This window comes from Puma concolor, chromosome A3 (assembly GCF_028749965.1).
Source record: "Puma concolor isolate L17-30 chromosome A3, mPumCon1.1.hap2, whole genome shotgun sequence".
NCBI classification, from domain to species: domain Eukaryota; kingdom Metazoa; phylum Chordata; class Mammalia; order Carnivora; family Felidae; genus Puma; species Puma concolor.
The window spans coordinates 8,847,494-8,860,548 of NC_141669.1; the positions used below are offsets into that span (position 1 = coordinate 8,847,494).

At 52.3% G+C, this 13,055-nt stretch overlaps 1 protein-coding gene across 6 annotated transcripts in view; it reads left to right on the forward strand.

Annotated features, from left to right (window-relative positions):
• LPIN1 (lipin 1) overlaps positions 1-13,055 on the forward strand; it is a 129,395-nt gene that overhangs the window by 46,124 nt on the left and 70,216 nt on the right. The gene's annotated exons all lie outside the window — the stretch shown is intronic.

A 13,055-nucleotide genomic window follows, 5' to 3' on the forward strand; every position in this document is an offset into this window, starting at 1 on the left:
TCAGTTGACTGACATTCAGGGACCCTAAAGCCTATACCAAGGCTCTTGGCATTTCAACTCTACCTTCCATTAGTTGGTTTGCTCCGGGGTTTTATACAAATCCCATCATCTATTAAGTGTAAATGCCTTCTCATGGAGTCCTTTTTCCTAAAAAACATTTTTTTAAAATGTTTATTTATTTTTGAGAGAGAGAGAGAGAGGGAGAGCGAGCGAGCGGGGGAGGGCAGAGAGAGAGGGAGACACAGAATCCGAAGCAGGCTCCAGGCTCTGAGCTGTCAGTACAGAGCCCAACGTGGGGCTGGAACTCAGGGACCGCGAGATCATGACCTGAGCCGAAGTCGGACCCTTAACCGACTGAGCCACCCAAGCGCCCTCTCATGGAGTCCTAAGAAGGATAAACCATGGCCATATTATAAAATTCTAATTTATAAAACTGATCTCTCCAATATTTTATTAACATGGGAAATGCAAAGGAAATGCCATTTAGATCTATGTACTGGCATCTGACATGGAGTGTATTTTCAGGAAGTTCTCCATGTTGGCGCCCAGCTCTTTCTCCCGGACTCCTTGGGGCTTTGGGTCTTTACTAACCATTTTATATTAAAAACATGTGTCAATGTCAGACGAGCGATCCATTTTTTAAAAACAAAGCTGCAGAATGTATTCAGATTTCACCAGTTTTCCACCAGCTGCTTTTCCTGTTCCAGGATTGAACCCCAGATCCTCAATGGCACTGAGTCGTCCCGTCCCCTTGGTCCCCCTCAAGTCTGTGACAAATCCTCAATCCCCGTTCTTTCCTGAGCTCGACTCTTTTGAAGAGTTGCATCAGTTGCTTTGTTAGAAGGTCCCTCAATTTGGGCTTGTCTAATGTTTTTCCATGATCGTGTTGAAGTTGTCGTGTTATTGGGAAAAAGGTAACAGAGATTACGTACCACCCCAGTGCGTCCTACTGGGGGACACGTGGTGTCACTGCTCATCTCCGAGATGTTAGCCTCAATAGCCTGGTCGACACGGTGTAGGCCAGGACTTTGCACGCCGAGCTCCCTTTGTAATTACTAAGTATTCTGAAACCTTGTAAATATTCTCTTCCTGCTTTTACCTTTGCGCACCAGCCTTAGCCTCCATTGGTGGGTCCTGCCCATGGCAGTCATTACTGGGGTTTTATAATGGTGGTTTTCCTACTTCCCCCATTTTTCTAAACTTATTAATTGGAATTCTTCTTTAAGGAAGAGTTACATCATCATCATTCACCTTTTTATTCAGTTATTGCTTATATCCGTATGGATTCGTAAACGTTTTCGAGTTATTTGGGTTGTAATCTAATAGTGTTATCTTGTTGAACAAGGTCCAGCTTCGGCCATCGGGAGGTCTTCTGGGTTGGTTCCTGTACTCTTCCGACATGCTTGCCCATCTTCTTTCTTTTTCCTTTTCCTCTTCCTTTTCCTCTTCCTCTTCCCCTTCCTTCCTTCCTTCCTTCCTTCCTTCCTTCCTTCCTTCCTCCCTTCCTCCCTTCCTCCCTCCCTCCCTCCCTCCTTCCCTTCCTTCCTCCCTCCCTTCCTTCCTCCCTCCCTTCCTTCCTTCCTTCCTCCCTCCCTTCCTTCCTTCCTCCCTCCCTTCCTTCCTCCCTCCCTCCCTTCCTTCCTTCCTTCCTCCCTCCCTCCCTTCCTTCCTTCCTTCCTCCCTCCCTTCCTTCCTCCCTCCCTCCCTTCCTTCCTTCCTTCCTCCCTCCCTTCCTCCCTCCCTTCCTTCCTCCCTCCCTCCCTTCCTTCCTTCCTCCCTCCCTCCCTCCCTCCCTCCCTTCCTCCCTCCCTCCCTTCCTCCCTCCCTCCCTCCCTCCCTCCCTCCCTTCCTCCCTCCCTCCCTTCCTTCCTTCCTTCCTTCCTCCCTCCCTCCCTCCCTCCCTCCCTTCCTCCCTTCCTCCCTTCCTTCCTTCCTCCCTCCCTCCCTCCCTCCCTTCCTTCCTTCCTCCCTCCCTCCCTCCCTTCCTTCCTCCTTTCTTTCTTGGCACTTCCTTACTTTGTGGTCTCACAAGACTCTCTAGGAGCTTTTGCTACTTCCTCTGCTCAGGCCCTGGAATCAGTTCTCCAACAAACCCTAGTTTCTTTGATTGGAAATGGTATTTACTTATTTTTTTAACTTTTTTTAGTGTTTATCTATTTTTGAGAGAGAGAGAGAGAGAGAGAGAGAGAGAGAGAGACGGACAGAGTGAGAGCGCGGGGAGGGGCAGAAAGAGAGAGGGAGACACAGAATCCGAAGCAGGTTCCAGGCTCCGAGCTGTCAGCACAGAGCCCGACACGGGGCTCGAACTCACAAACCATGAGGTCATGACCTGAGCCGAAGTCGGACGCTTAACTGACTGAGCCACCCAGGCGCCCCTGGAAAATGGTATTGAAAAACCAAGACCTGGGTGTGTGTGTGTGTGTGTGTGTGTGTGTGTGTGTGTGTGTGTGTGTTCATTGCTACTGGAGGGTCACTGCTTCTAGTCCCTCTCAGTGGAAAGAGATAAAAATATTTGCATGTATAGTAACCCATGCTTAGACCACATGCACATTGATCGATTAGTCGATCGGTCATCTATCCATCCATCTATCCATGCATACATCCATACATCCAATAACAAACGAGTTCAGATCTGTAACTCTTACCTTGTTTCTCTTTGTCTTTTCTCTGGCTGTCTTTGCGATTTTCTCTTTGCTTTTATTTTCACGAGTTCAAGTACGGCATGCCTGTGTGCACATGTGTGTGATATTTATCTTGCTGGCTTGCTTGGTGTTCTTTGAGGATCTTGGATCTGTGGTTTGCCGTCTGTCACTAATCTGGAAAATCCTAGGTCATTATATCCTTACATACTTCTTCTGCCCTGCTCTCTCCCTGTCTTCTCCTGCGATTCCATTAGATGAAGGTTAGACCGTTTGATATTGACTCAAGCTCTCAGATGCCCTGTTCTCCATTTTCATTACGGTATTTTTTCATTTCTAGCGTTTCCATTGGATTCCCACAGTTTCCATCTCTCCAATGAAATTACTCATCTGATCTTGCATAACGTTCACCTTACGCATTACAGACTTTCACCTGTTTGTTCGTTTTAGAAAAAAAATCCACATCAGATAGTTCGAACATCTATGTCATACCCAAGTCTGGCCCTTACTATCGCTGTCTCTTGGGAGCGTATTATTGTTGTTGTTTTCCTTACCTTTTCATTTGCTTCATAATTTTGTCCTTGGAAGCTGGACATCTTGGTAGAACCGTAGAGACTTAGACGAGTTTTGTTTTTATCTCCAGAGAGGGACCTGCTCTCCCTCCTGGTGGGCCTTCGGTGTGGAGACGTGAGTTACTGCGGTGGTCACCCTCAGTTCCCCACCCGTCTGGTTCCTTTTGGCACACTTTGTGTTGCAGCGTAGGGGTGGGTTTATCGGAGATATATGCTTTAGATCTTCCCTTTGCGCTGAACTTCAGAGAGGGTTCCTTGGCATGTTATTTTTTTCTCTCCTTGGCTCTTCTCGTTGCCCTGCGGTTCCCGTTGGCCTGACGGTGTTGGGTGGGGGGGGTAGAGGGTCTCTGTTGTTTTGACTAAACCTCTGTGGAGGCCGGCCGCCTGTCTCCGGGTCTTGGACACCTGACTTCCTCGTGTCTCCTGTCCCCGAGCAGCAGATCCAATAGCAACCGTAATCTTGGAGTAGTAAGGAGCGTCCACAATATTTTGCGGTGTCTGCCCCCGCTCTGACGTGGCACGAAGATGTCCGTGAGGTTTTTTTGCGGGTGTGGGTGTTGGTCACAGGCATGGTTAATACGACCGCGTTTGTTGCAGACCCTCACAATGCAAGGAGATGCGACTAAATTTGAGTTAGAAGTCAGTGAAACGAAGACTGAATTTGTTACCACCATAAGTTCATGGCTTTGTGCTTTCTATCCGTGGACCCTTTGGACTGCTACCTAGTACCCTTTGAGGGAGAATTCACGGGATGAGGCATGGAAGACAGTAATCACAACTTGACCTTGACCTGTGACCACAATCAGGTGGGCACCACATCTCTCTTGAATTAACAGTAGCTACCCTGTACTGTCAGCCTCGACCAAAATCTCCCCCTCCCCCAGAAAACCTCTCCACGAAGCGAGAGAGAGAGAAAAAAAAGAAGTTTGTCGAATAAGCATCAAACCAGAACAGGATGCGCATCACAGGCGACCGGCTGAGAGATTACGGCGACGGGAAGGAGCCTCATCCCTCTGTCTAGTCAGGCTGATACAACGAGCTGCACAGTGTTGTCACGTGAAATGACAAGTGGTTGTCAAGCAGGAGCATTAGCAGCACCGTTTGTCACCCGCACCTGGTCCCAGCTTACCTGGTAATGGGGCGGCCATCTTGTTGGCTCATTGCCTCTACCCAAAGGCAGAAGGAAACTTCTGGTATCCTGTGCGACAGGGGCTAGTTCTGCACCCCGGAGCGAGGCATGGCCAAAGTCAGGTGCTCACCCTCTTTTGAGCCCTGGGAGAGACCCAACAGGCTTCTGAGTTGCACAGGTGCTCAGAGGTTTATCTCCCTTTTAAGGAGATTTACTCACATCCCAAAGGGGCAGAGAAGGAATTTATAATAAGTGTTGTATAGTTAGGGCTCTAAGGAAAGGGGGGAAAGGAAATGTTTCTTTCTCTCTGAGCGCACCAGGGAGGATTGCATTTTTTTTCTTGATTCGTATTGACCCTTGTGCCGTTGGAGCTGCGATTGGACAGTGCCCTTCACCAGACTTGGGAGGGATGACGGCTGGAGAGAGAGGCTGGAAGGATACTGAGGAAGTGTTCCCCTGGACGCTGAGGCAAGGGAATAGTGCTCTGTCATCTCTGATATCCCTTACAGGGGCCTGCCGTCTTACTTATGCGCGATATGAATGCTCTGCCTTGGGTGAAAGGAAAATTTAGCTCGGCTCTCCTGAGTCCAAGGAAACTGTGCGTTGATCCAGGAAATTGACTTTCACTTTCTTGAGTGATTCCTTCCTGGACTCACTGAACCCAGCCCATCATTTCAGTGTTTACTCAGCATGTCTTCTGAGACCTCCCTCTGGGCCCAGCACTCACTGGACACTGGGGGAAAAGAGGAGAGGAAAAAAAGAGGAAAAAATACGAATGTCTTCTCACACTCAAACTGGGGAGGCGGCCCCACATTTGCGGCACAGGGCGTTCAGAGCTCCCCATCCCCCCCACGCCTTTATTGTGCCTTCCCGCGGGACCCGTCGTCTGCCAAAAGTCTTCCCCATCCTGAGGCCCCAAACCTGATACTGTGTTTGTTAGCAGGCTCCTGAGGTTTCATCGCAAATAAAAATAATAGTGATTGTCATTGTTATTACCGCAAAGCTCACAGAGTGGACCATGTAGGGTGAATCAGACATCACACTGAGTGCTCTAGATCATTTATTCCTCCAAACAGCCCTGAGAAACAGGTGTTTTGAGCCCAGTTTAGTAGAAAAGGAGACTGAGGGTCAGAGAGGGCAAATGTGCCTTCCCTGAGATCAAATACCTAGCAAGAGGTGAAGCAGTCCCGGCCCAGGTTGGAACCACTGCCCAGGGCGCCTCCTATCGGCCTCCGGGTGGACCCTGCCTTCTCTGCTTTTCGCTAGCGCCTTTCCGTGGCTCCTTTGAACATGTCTTGTTGCATACACACACACACACACACACTCATGCACACATGTGCGCGCACACACACACACACTCATTCACTTTGCTTGAGCTGGCTTGTATGGGTTTCACTGTATGGACAATTAGAAGAAATGTAAGTTATATGGTGGCCCTCGGCATGGGGGGCTGGGAGAGGGGAGGATGGGTTTTGCTAGAGACCGGCCATGGCCAGGATACGGGATGAAGGGAAGTAGATTGTTAGAGCACGAGTTCTTAGAAGTGATTGGACCGGAGAATCTCATGGGGGAGTTTTGCAACATAACCGATGCTGGGTTCTACCCTCAGAAACTGTGGTTAACGCATGTGGACTGTAGTCTGGGCATTCAGAGAGTTTTAAAAAAAAATTTTTTTAGGTTTATTTATTTTGAGAGAGAGAGAGAGAGAGAGCGTGGCAAGAGAGAGGGAAAGAGAATCCCAAGCCCGATGTGGGGCTCAATCCCATGACCCGGGGAATCGTGACCTGAGTTGAAATCAAGAGTGGGACACTTAACTGACAGAGCCACCCAGGCACCCCCGCCGGGGGGCACCGAGAATCTTAATAGTTTCCCGGGTGATGCTAATATGTGACGAGTTTTGGTGGGAAACATTGCTTCAGAATATTAGGTGCGGGTTAGAATATCCAATTCTAGCAGGACGTTGTTTATTCTATGAACAAGAGACGAGATGGATGACTTTTCATGACTTGAAATCCTCCGAGTGTAGAGCTACTTTCCTCAAACAACCCCAGGTTCTAGGTCAACAATTAAAGAGGTTGTATTTAGGCTCGAGGCAACAAGCAGGTGCCATTGTGGGTGACTGTAGGCCGAGCAGCGTTTGAATTCTGTGTGTTGACAGATGTTATCAATTATTGGCAAATCCAGTCAGTCCTTGTCTGCTTTCCTAACTGTTTGTTTAGAGCTGACAAAGGATTGTATTCACTTAGCATCACAGATTTTATCTTAACTGGTAGCAAAGTCCCATGCACTGAAAAGCCCAGTAGGCGAGCAATTAACCCTGAGGTTGGCCCTGACCTCACCCCACTGTAACTAATTGGCTTGCGTAGCGTCTTCTTTGAGGGAAGCTGATTTCTTCTGGAGCCATCTGGATGTCACAGAAGTCAGTCACTGAGGTCAGAGGCTGAATCGCTGTGCTTAGCTGTGTGGTCTGGGTTCCTGGAGGGGATCTGCCTTTACCACTTCCCCTGAGCCTAACTACCCCCCCCCCCCATATCTCCACATGCCATCCCGCTGGGAATTAGGGCTTCAACATAGAAATTTGTGGGAGGGGGAGGTGAACATTCAGTCCACAGCAAATGCATCTCTCAGTGGAACTCCAAATACGTTTCCTTCTTGGGTAGATGCACCTCGGACACACTCATATGGCCTTGCCAGTGGTTAAAATATTGGGAGTTCAGAAATACTGATTATTGGTCATTGTCCCCAGCTCCCTAAGTGGCCTTGTTTTATTCCTGCCACCTCAACTGCCCGCTCCCTTCCCCTCCTCCCCTCCCTAATCCAGCTGGACTCTGCTCTGCCGTGCCTGGTGTCCATTCTGACTGGCACATGTTCAGGCCATTCCAAATAGTGTGACGATCATTCCTGGGGACAGACTGTTCACTGTAAGGCTGGGGAAGAGCCGGGAAGGGTGAAGTCTGTAAAAGTCCGCTCAGACAAACGCACCTGGAGTTTCCGTCGCAGGCCACGACTTCCAAGGTGTGTGGGCTACTTTGTAGAGGTCAAAAAAACCGAGATTCAACGGAGTACATTTGAAGATCTAATTGGCCTTATGAAGCCATTCCCGTCTAGCGGGTGGAGAGGGGCCACACAAAATACTGTGGTTTTAATGGGGAGGAGAGTGGGGCAAGAAATTAGCAAAAGAAAAGAAAGGATCCTTCAGGCTAGGCCACCTTCCCTTGGGGGAAGGACGGGGAGCTTTTAGTAGGTGGATTATCTCCTCTTCCCTTAGGGGGTGGAGAGGGTCTGTCTGTCGGACAGATCACCTCTTTGGTGCTGACCAGAAAATTCCAAATTTATTGGCTTAAAATTTCCACTCCTGGAGAGGTTGAAAGTGCGGTTTCCTCTTGCTCTGCTGTTCTGGGGGCAAGGGATTCCATCTTGGTCTGGTGGCTTTCTTTTTAGCAATAGGGACCTGGGTCCTGGGACCTGCTGGCCTCGAGGGGACCGGGAAAAGGGAACAAGGTACTAGTCCCGGCAAAAGCATCTTTCTGGCCCTAGCCTGGCTCATTAGGAATCATCCCCATTTGGCTAGAGGAGAAAGGATGTCCCAGCCCCTGTTGATTGCAGGGGACACAGGCCAGGAGCTCTGCCAGGCCAGTCATGGGACTTGCTGTGGCCCCCCTCACCCAAGGGAGGCCAGTCAGGAAGTTCCTTCACCCCTGCACACACCAGCCTGTCCTGCACACGCGGTTCCCACGCCCACAGTTCTGCGCCTCCACACCTGGCCTAGATTAGCCCACGCGAGCGCCTGCTCAGGTCACCAAGGTCAGTTGAACCCTCTTCCTCGGCGCTCGAGCAGGTCAAATCCCGTGGCAGTGTACAACCCTTCAGTTCCCGGCAGCCCTGAGCGGGGCGACAGTGTTTCATGGGTTTTTGTGCCGTTGGCCGCGATCGCTACCCCAGACCGTGCGCGCACCGGGGACGGCGGCTACGTCTGGCCTTGCGCCGCGGTGGAAGCCCCAGCACTCCACACAGGGCCTGGCGCAGGGTGGACGCTCAAGAAGTGAGCGTGCGTGTGCGTGGGTGGTGGCTGCTGTAGAGGGAGTGGGTGCGGGCCCCGCGGGCGGGTGGGCGCATCTCCCTCTGCCCCAAGCGCTGGGTTTTCCTTGCCTTGCTCTGTGTGCCTGGGTCCTGCGACCCTTCAACCGCTGAGCGCCCGCCTGCCAGCCCAGGGCCGGTACTGGATGCTGCCCAATTCCTGTATCTGTTAGGGTGAACTGGGGGGCGTGGCCTCCAACGTCCGGGCGTGGCCAGCTGTCAGCCTCTCCCTTTCTCTCCCTGAGACTTCTTTTGCTCTCTTGGGTGCCTCAGCCCTAATCTGTGACCCTCACTCCAGTTTGGGGGGGGTGGGGTGGGCCTTTGTGATTTGGTTGTAGACATTTGCTCCCCTGGTTCACCATCCCCCTCCTCCTCCCCCTCCTCCTTGTGGGACCCGGGGCCTCTCCTGCCTGCTTCTTCGCCCATGAAACTTGCTGTGGTCGGTCCGCCCACCTGCACCCAGGGGACCCACTCGGTCTCCGGTGGATTTCCAGGCTGCTCAGTCTCCCGCCCTTCGAGGGGGTGATGTGCCACTGGGTGGTTCATGATTCCCTCCTGATTCTTGAGGCCCCCACAAGGGAAAGCCCATGAAGCCCCCTACCTCATCAGGGGCCCCCCAGCCAAGGACTGTCCTTGGATCCCGAGGAGATCCCCTCCCTTCCTGAGAGCCCAAGTCGGCCCTCTGGGGGGAAAATGCGTTGTTCTCTCTTTAGTATCCCTTTTGCCCTGGGCGCTTACTGAGCTAACGGGACCAGTGCCATTCTCGGTGCTGTCAGGAGACCAGTCATCTGTATATCTACTGACACTGTTTCCTGGGGTCCCGTGAAGAGGGGCATTCACCCCTCCTGCCACCCCCCCCCCATCCCCTGTGCGGAGCCCTTTCCGTTGTGTGGGTAACAAATCTGGAAAAGTTCAGAATTCCCAGGATAATACAGTTATCATCACTGGCTAAACACCGGGAGGTTTCCAGCTAGAACAGGGCCGATTTGATCCCTCTCCTCGCAGACTGCCCAGCGAAACTGCACCATTTGAGGAACTGTCATTCTTTGGTGCTCTCTGCCTGTCCCTTCTAGGAGGGAGCCCAGCAGCCTGCTGAGTCCTGGAGCTGAGTGAGCTGGGCATTTTCTCTGGATCACAGAGGGGCCGAGCAAACACGTCCTTCGGGGCGTCGCCGCTCCCTATTGTATGGGGTCTTCAGAATTTAAGAATCTTGCGGGTCAGCAACTGCGCCCTGAATTTTACACGATGGACTTTGCCATCCTCAAAGTGGATCTGCTTCCCATTTTCCAGATTTTGAAACTGAGTCTTTAGAATCAAGGATGTGTGTGTGTGTGTGTGTGTGTGTGTGTATATGTGTGCTGTTTGCCCTGGCTTCACTCAGCCCTTCCTCCTTCTTCCTCATCCCTGTGGTTCCTTCTTATCTTCCGAGTTGGGCTGAAGGCGGTAGGTGCTGGGATTGGCCAGGGGGATCACCTCAGCTCTCCTGGCTGAGTCACAGCTGGGTCACCAGCCCCGGGAGCTGACAACACGGCAAGGGCCCTCCCAGGGGGACTCCAGACAGGGCAGGATTGCAAAGTGAACTGTGAAATGGGATCCAGTGCGCGTAATCCTCTCTTCTGGAGGGCTTGTCTGAGAAGACTCCCCCCTTAGGCATTTGGCTGTTTACATGTTGTGGCAGTAATGGGAATAGCAGGGGAAGTTTCAGGGCTCACTTGGGGTGACTTGGGGTGAGCCCCAACCCCACTCTGCCTCCAAGTTCCTCATTTGCAAAATGAGTGCTTTGGACTTGATTTTGTTATGCTTTCAGACCTCTAAGCCTCTAAATTTTAATAATTCAAGATTTATTTTAAGCAGGCTCTTCACTGAAGTGGCTTGGAGTTGGACCTTCCTTCCAGAAAGCCTTTCCAAGTAGCCTTGCTTCTTGACCCCAAGGCCAGAAGCTCTGGGAGGGTGGGGAGTATAAGAATGCTTCCTCCTGGGGGTCTGCCTGCCGCGGTGTGCATTCCGAACCGCCGTCTCCGAAACACATCCCTGTGGAGGAATCTCATCTGTAATCAGTGATCCCCTTCGTAGCCCCCTCCTCCCAAATGCCCATGGCAAGGGCTCACCTGCTTTCCTGGGGACAGGCTGCCTAGGTGGGAGTCCCCCCCGAAGGCCAGCAAGAATGTATCCGCAGGTGGCCAGCTGGAGGAAGACACATCACCTGGGCAAAGCTTCCAGGGCAGAGGACCCCATCTTCTTTCTAGAGCCAGCCTGACTTCTGCAGTGATGCCTTCCCGACATCTCCCCTGGGATGGCTGAAAAGCATCTCAGGCTTCGAGTGGCCAAAAGCGCAGCCCTGAATTTCCTCCCAAGGCTGCTGCTGCTTCTTCCTTCTGCACCTCAGTGAAAAGCAGCATCATCCCTCGGTTGTTCAAGACCCAAATGGGGATTTCACCCTTGACTTGCCACACCCACCCCACCCATACATCGGTGGGTCCACGAGCTTCACCTCCCCAATACATTTGAAGTCTTTCCACTTCTCCTAACCACCCCACCCCTCGCATCAGTCTGAGCCACATCAACTCCTCTGGTTTCCTGTAGTACTGTGCCCACTTCTACTCTGGTCCTCTACACTCTATTTTCCATAGAGCAGAGAAGCGGTTTAAAAAAATGTAGATTAGATCATATAATTCACAGGTTTAAAGCCGTTCTTGGGCTACCTAAACTTCTTAGTTGGGCAACAAAATCCTAAATGTTTGGTCTCTGCTATCCCTCCAGCCTCTCACAGAGGGCTGCCTCAGGACCTTTGCACTTGCTGCTTCTGATCTCTAGAAAGCTCTGCCTCCACATCTTTGTAGGACTCCGGTGTTTTCTTGTCGTTTACGATTTCTGTTTAACTGAGCCAGCCTGTGATCATCTGATCTACCTCTTTTTGCCACCTGATTATTTATTTTTTTTTCATTATTTGTTCCTTGCTTTGTCTCCTTGCTGGAGAATGGAAGTTCCAAAGGGGCAGCGTCCTGTCTCTTGTTCTGAGCAACATTTCGCCGTGTTTAGAACAGAGCTTGACAAGTATGCTTAGTGCATGGACGCAGCAGGGGTGCTTGTTCATTCGAGAAAGGATGAAGGTGAACTTAGGTTGAAGAGCTAAGTGTAAATTGCAGTATGGCCAGTAAGGCTGACTGCCGCCATATGGTTGTAGAAACTAAGGTTCTGGGTCAGAACAGTTAAGGGACTTGCTTAAAGAGTAGGTCCGAGATGGCAGCCGCTAGGCCCTGGAGGTTTTTGGAGCGCTTTACCTGGCTACAACGACAGCTGATGCATGCCCCCTGAATTCCGAGGCTTCGGGAACAGGTCATTCTAGCCTGGTGAATTAAAATATGGGACTGTGGCTTTGGGGAGGATCATCAGAAACGTAGCCTAAAGTGCCGTGCCCACAGAAAAGCTAAGGCGGGCGGCGCAGGAGGGGCTGGCGGGTCCCAGCCTTCTTCCGAGGGAGGAGGCTCGGATCCCAGAGGCCAGAGGGGCCCTGAAAGCAGCAGAGCCGCTCGCGCGTCACGAGGGCCCTAGCGCGGCCCCGTTCGCCCCGCCCCCTCCCTCGCTCCGCCCCCGCCCCGCCCCCGCCCCGCCCCCGCCGCCGCGGGCAGTCCTCGGTGACAGCGAGCGCGCGGCGGACAGAGAGTGTTTGCATACAAAGAAGGCCACGCGCGCGGCGCCGCAAGGTGAGTAGACGCCTCCGCGGCGCCGCCCGCCGCTCGGCCAGCCCCAGGCCGAGCCTCGGAGGTGCTCGGGCCGCTACCGGGAGGGGCCGCAGCCTCGGCCGGCCGGGCGGGGCGGAGCCCGGCGGAGAGTGGGCGCGCGCTGCGACGCCGGAGCCGGCCGGGGGACGGTGGTGACCCGACGCCGGAGGACCGTGCTCGGTCCCCGCGGCCCTTTCTGGGGGACGTGGTTCGGGGAGAGAGGCGGAGAAACAGGCCCGGGGCCCGGCGGCCTCGCGAGCATCCCTCGGGCCTTCCCTTTGGGTCGCCCGCAGGGCTGACCTTGACCCGCCTGGCGGACCCCAGGGGCGGCCGGACCTCGCTCTGTCCAGCGAGGACGGGTGGGTTCCATTCGTGTAGTGGGCAGCCCTGCCGTGCGCCCGGAACTTTTACGAAAATGTCCCCTGGGGCTTCGGATTCTTGCTCTGCAGTTGAGGAAACTGAGGCTCAGGGAAGTTGACCTACGTGCCCAAGGTCACACAGCTGCTAGGCGGCAGGTTAAACGGGGCTGGAATCTGGTTCTCGGATTACAGTTTGGTTCTTCCTCTGCCCGGCCTCTGTGCATCTTTCCTGCAGCCTATGGGTGCTAGGCCCAGTAGCCTCTATCACAAATAATTTTATTTTGGGGAAGGCCAAGAACACGTAGGATGCAAAGTAGTGGCTTAGACATAACTCTAAGTGCCATAGGCTAGAATGTAGGCAGCTGGCACGTAATTTATGTGCAGAGTAGTCGCTGAAGAAACCAGATGTCAACCCAGTGTTTGACCACCAACCAGGAAACTTGAATTAAAAACAACAGATTAACTCGGACAGTTTTTAGAACCTAATAGTTTCCCCAGGATAGTAGGAAGTATCTTGGAAAAGATGAGCTTGTAAAAGTTTTTTTTTTTTTTTAATC